At 36.3% G+C, this 5,827-nt stretch overlaps 1 long non-coding RNA gene across 1 annotated transcript; it reads left to right on the top strand.

The window, feature by feature from the left end:
* The first annotated feature begins 845 nt into the window (after positions 1-845).
* Positions 846-4,856, top strand: LOC113357716. The gene is made up of 11 exons (XR_003363867.1): positions 846-1,592; positions 1,788-1,855; positions 1,948-2,031; positions 2,124-2,297; positions 2,368-2,431; positions 2,525-2,618; positions 2,732-2,892; positions 3,130-3,234; positions 4,078-4,131; positions 4,222-4,271; positions 4,493-4,856. It is a non-coding gene; the product is annotated as an uncharacterized LOC113357716 (long non-coding RNA).
* The last annotated feature ends 971 nt before the right edge of the window (positions 4,857-5,827 follow it).

Raw genomic sequence — 5,827 nt, 5'->3', positions numbered from 1 at the left:
CCCATGGGTGTTTGTTCCTGCTTATGTTTCTCAGCCAATGACTTTCAATACTGGAGAGAGTGTGATGCTGATGTCCGGTGCAAATCTGAGTGATGGCGAAAGATCTTTCATGTTGAGTCGCAACCCTGGTCATTTGATATCGACCATATACGGAGGACTTTCAGTGGAGGAATATAATATTGACAGATAATCTCGACAAATGGGTATGGATCAGTGTGTTCCAACTTTTCGAAGGAGGAAGCCATCAGTTGAACAACTTAGAACCCATTTAGACCATACTCATGTGGAAGGAAGTAATTACTTGTGCCATTGCTTCGAGAGATTTGCATATGTAACTCCAGGTTATGTAGACTTTTGGGATCAACAACTTCAGCGGTTGCGTGATTACGTGATGGCTGGTCAGCCTCCAGTGAAGGATCCTCCTTCTAGTGAGATGATTTCTGGTCGACCAAGATTGAAGTATCTCTCTCACTAGTGGAAAAGAGGCTATTTAAAACGTAATGGAAAGACACAAATGCATAATGTCTCAAAACCACCACAAAACTGAATGTGTCGTTGACTAAAGTCAAGATGTCGTTGTGGTATGACTTTGTTTGACTTCTAGAAAGACACATACACTTGTATCTCTGACTAAAGTCAAGGTGCGTTATGGTTTAACTTCTGTTGACTTATAGAACGACAAACTAAGAGTTTAGTTTATATTTTACACTCTACGGTCGGGATTTAGTTTCCTTATGCGAACGGCTGGATATGAAAAAGATACGAAAGGTAATTTGTTTATTTTTCTTTTTCGTTTTGGTAATTAACTTACCTCGTTCTCTCCACCAAAGCACTACTATCTCTTATTATCATTCTAAGTTCTAATCTAGTCGCCTCTCTCTTCTCTCCGTCTTCTTCGTCTCTTCCCCCAAACAAGAAACAGAAAAAATCAGAACAGAGATGTCGATTAAATCATCTCTCAAAAGCTACACCGTAATCATTCTCTTCATATTTTCCCCACCTCTAACATCATTTTTGTTCTCTATCACCTTTCACAGCGAAACTCACAGGATGTTAGTCGTGGGAGATTTTGATGTATTTCTAGGGAATTGGCAAATCCCCTGTTATGTTTGTCGTGGGGGAGTTTGTCAAAATCTTTTAAAATTTCTGTTAGTGGTGAGAGATTTTTAGGGAGTTTCTATAAATACCTCCAAATCTCTTAAACTCCATGTTAGTGATGAGAGATTTGAATAAAATCTCTTAAACTCCTTGTTAGTCGTAAAACACTAGAAGTTTAGGGAATTTACAATTTGGGGGATTTTGATAGAGTTCAATGATGTTTTTGTATGATGTTTTTGTGCTTACCAAATCTCTCAAAAAACAAGAGATTTCTGGGGAGTTAGGATTGAACTCCCCAAAATTATCTAGACTCTCATACACTCCCTCTAAATCCCTGGAGATTTAAATACATTAAAATCTCTCAAACTCTCTCACGACTAACCCCTGTCAATATCCTTTTTTTTTCTTCCCTACAATGGCTGCAAAGATGAAGTCATAAACGAGAAGCACCCACCGCCTTTGGATGAAGACGATATTAAATTATTCAGATCTATGTAAGTTTCTCTTTCGATTTTTATATGCCCCTTTTTTGATTCGATCTAGAGTTTAATTTGATTTTTCTAGGGTTTTATTGTAAATATTTTCTAGGTTCTACTGTATTAGTATTATTATGGGTCTTTAGCATCGATTCGAATTTCGTGTTAATTTTAAGTTGTAAGGTTTATGTTTGGGGTCATTTTGATTTGTAGAGATTGGGTTTATACCCAAATAAGACTGAGAAGGAGATTGAGGAGATGTCTTTGATTCTGCTGGAAGTGTGAGTTTCATTTTTCGGATTTGTAAACTTCTTTCTTAGTTGTTAATTTTTAAGGCATGAAAATGGTTTCGAATGTTTGGTGATATGTGTAGATGGCACTGAACTGGAACTTTGGATGTGAAAACAAGGGATGGAGGACCTTTTGGAAAGGAGATGGCTTTGATTCTACTGGAAGTGTAAGTTTCATTTTTCGGATTTGTAAACTACTTTCTTAGTTGTTCATTTTTAAGGCATGAAAATGGTTTTGAATGTTTGGTGATATGTGTAGATGGCACTCAGCTGGAACTTTTGATATGAAAACAAGGACTGGAGGACCTTTTGGAACCATGAAACATGCTGAAGAGCTAGCTGATGCAGCTAATAATAGATAAGATACTGCTACTAGGTTATTGGAACCAATTGAAAAGCAATTTCTTACCGTAGTTACGCTGATTTCATTCAGGTATAGTAAGTTTCATTTTAGTTAATTGGTCTTTCTAGTAGAGGTGCTGATGTTGATTGTTATTTTGTAGTTGGATTGGATGGAGCTGTAGCTGTCGAAGTAAAACAGGGGCCAGTCAGCTTGGATGAGACGTGGTATGTCATACAAATGTACATTTTTAATCTGTTGACTTGAATATTTCATGGTATTTCAACTGAAATTTCATATATTTATGATGAATTGTTTAGGTTATGGAATACTTACACTCCACAAGGAGAACCGATCGCAGTGCGCTGCTGAAAAGATCTTGAACAATCATATCTTTGAGAAGGAAGCTTCATGGTATGGATTCTAATTCCATTTTCAACCCGTAGTGATATTTGCTTTTAAATACTTTGAATACGGAATAGTTTTAGTGAGTATCATTGATCTGATTTGTGTTATTGAATTAACAGGTATGGAGTTGAGAAAGAGGTACACCCTCTTGCAGACCTATGTTAACATCAACAAGGTTGATGTCTACAGCTTCAATATTGGTTTATTGGAGTTATTGACTAAATGAATGCCATTTGAGGGCATGACCAACTTGCAGGCTGCTTATGATGCTGCATTTAAGGTGAAGTAGTGCCCTTGTCTTTATATGTCCTGTTTTTTTTCTTCACATTCGCTTGTGAAGATTTGCAGAAGTAACTGGCTTTTATATTCCTAAATTGCAATTTTGTGTCACTGTGAAAAACATATTTGTGGTTATTGAAAAACATTTCGATCGACTACCAAAATGGTGTATCAGCATATACCAGGAATTTTTATATATGTTATGGTTATTACTTATGGTTATCGGTGCTCTGGGCAGGTGTCATTTCAAGTTGCAGATGCACTCGAGCAACCATTTCAAGATGGACAGTTTGATCTTCTTTGGTCCATTGAAAGTGGAGAACACATGCATGACAAAGCCAAGGTACCCTTCCTGACTATGAGTTGCATAGGTTTATCCCTCTTTTCTAGCCGTTTTCTTCTCCCTTACAATATGTACAAGTTACTTTGTTCTTTTGTGACAAAAATCTTGTTGCCAAGTTCATTAGGTAACTACTCACTTCATTTATATGTTTTTCTCATTCGGAGGTTGTTTAAATGTATCATTTAACTTGAGTTCCTTCTTTGTTTAAATGTATCATTTAACTCGTTTCAATAAAATGTTTGTCCCTTTGAATGAAAGCTTCTTTTCTTCTTACCATACATGCGTTAATTGTTGAACAATAATGCAAACTTACATAGACTTTGCAATTGAGATACTCCCTGGGGTTAGATAATCACACTATGTTGTCCTGTATATTTATCTCAACTAGTTGGGGTATATCCGCAAATGTATTTAGAATAGAATTCACATTACAGTGTATACTGATTCTGAACAAAACCATGAGTTGGTTGATGAGAATAATTCGATACTATATGGCAACAAGTGTTTATTGGTATTAGACTATGTAGTGGTTTATAACTAGTGGCAAACACAGTTGACATTATCTAGAAAGAATGTGAAAATCTAAAGATTGTCTGGTGATACTTTTGTACATTTATCTCAGACCTGGTGACATTTTTGATCTCTTTCCAAGGATTAATTTTTAGTAAATATGTGATTTCATTGTAGTGGTACAGTTTGCCCCTTCGACTATCTGAATTCTATTTGTGTCGCATGAATGAATGTACACTTGATTTCCCCTTTGGTTAGCTTGAGAAAGTGGTTTTAAATTATTTTTATCTTCTTTATGTACATGGATATTCATTCCCTTCTTGATACTGTCAGGAACTAGCACTAGCTGAATGTGCAGATGATGAATATTCGGATGGGGATGCTTAGGTAATAACGCTCGTTCAACCCTTGTTTATTTTTTGTTGTTTTTTATGTTCTTTATGCATATGGAGATTCATTGCTTCTTGATGCTGTCAGGAACTAGCTGAATGTGGGTTGTAGATATTCAATCACAATGTTTTTTCGAGGTATGTGTCTTTACATACTCATCATGCCTATGGTTTTCACTGCCTATATATGGTTTATTTGTTCATCTCCATATTGATGTTAGGAATGAAGTCCATTATGTAAATGTGGTTGTTGTTTCTTGTCTTGATGATGGGTCTATTAGACCACCTCCGTGTATATTATGTTTGAAGTCATGTAAACCTAGCATATAAGGTCTGACTTACTCTTCTTCTGAATGTAGTTTGATACCTTCATGGACGCCGACACTTTGTTCCCGATGATCTCATGAGGCTAACTGATGTCTTGGTTGATGGTAAGATCGTTGTTCCTGATGGATGTAGAAATGGTTGAAAGGGTTGTGCGTCTACAGTTCTGCTCTCACGCAAGCTAGTTCCAAGATCCTAATGACTGAAATTGTTGTTGAAATTCTCAGGACTTGTACCACTTAAGAAACCTTAATAATTATAAGTTTTTTTTAAAGATTTTGCACTAAATTTATGAGTACAGTTCAATGTAATTGAGCTGTCATTTGGTGTCATTTGGTATTAGACGAATCTGTTTCTATATGGAATTTGAATTTCACTTGAATTTCAGAACTTGAGTAATTTCATTTGAATTTGAATTGTCATTTAAATTTGAGTTTAATTTGAGTTTCATTTTAGTACAATTTGAATTTGAATCTGAATCAGATTTATTTCAGCACAGTCAGAATAATTGGAGTCAGCTAGCCAGATCTTACTAATTTTTTCAAATTAAAAGAAATCAAATCTACGATGATATTCAGATGTCGCGCGTAGCGGCATTTAGAAAGTGTCGTTCCAGAAAAAGACACTGAATCTACGGCACTTTCAGCAACATTCCGAAAGTGCCGTTTAAATCGTTAAAACGACACTATCTGACTATCTTAAATCGTCTGTTTTCCACTAGTGTCTGGTGATAAACGAAAATCGTCTCCAGAATCTTCTCAGGTATGTTTCTTCGTATAATCTTCATGAAATTATGAGAACTGTATCCTAATTATGTTACTGAATTTTACCACAGGACGGTCGTAATGTAAGACCTCGAATCCGTGTAGATTTCTCAGAAACTGAAGCGATTGTTCACGGTGGAAAAGGAAGGAACAAGAGTTATAAGTTGTTACCTAATACCATAAAGTCCCCAGTTGGTTCTTTGGTGAGTTCTCGGTATTCCCCTTGTCGTGACTTTTTCTCACCCACATTATTAGGATCATGAAACCAATGTTGTTATTCCGTTGCAGAATTTTACTCCATCAAGTATCGACGGTCTTCGGTTTTCTGCTACTGAGCAAACAATTCCTGATTTGAGCGATGAAGAAGAAGCCGTAAGTATTTCTTCGCATATTCAATTATGATGCTTTATAGATAAAATGTTGATTGTTGAGGATGTATCCAGGAGGATGTCGTCATGGAGATGGAGAGTCCTGATACCCAGCCATCCTTTGAGAATAGAGACAAAAGCACTTCCAAAGATTTGGAGCCGAATAGAAGTAATGAGCCTTTTGTCATTAACACGGACAATCCCAATTCCTTGAATACTTCGGAGACCCCCCAAGTAA

The sequence above is a fragment of the Papaver somniferum genome, chromosome 3 (assembly GCF_003573695.1).
Source record: "Papaver somniferum cultivar HN1 chromosome 3, ASM357369v1, whole genome shotgun sequence".
NCBI classification, from domain to species: domain Eukaryota; kingdom Viridiplantae; phylum Streptophyta; class Magnoliopsida; order Ranunculales; family Papaveraceae; genus Papaver; species Papaver somniferum.
The sequence above is the reverse complement of the archived record's forward strand: the minus strand, read 5'-3'. Positions and strand labels throughout refer to the sequence as shown.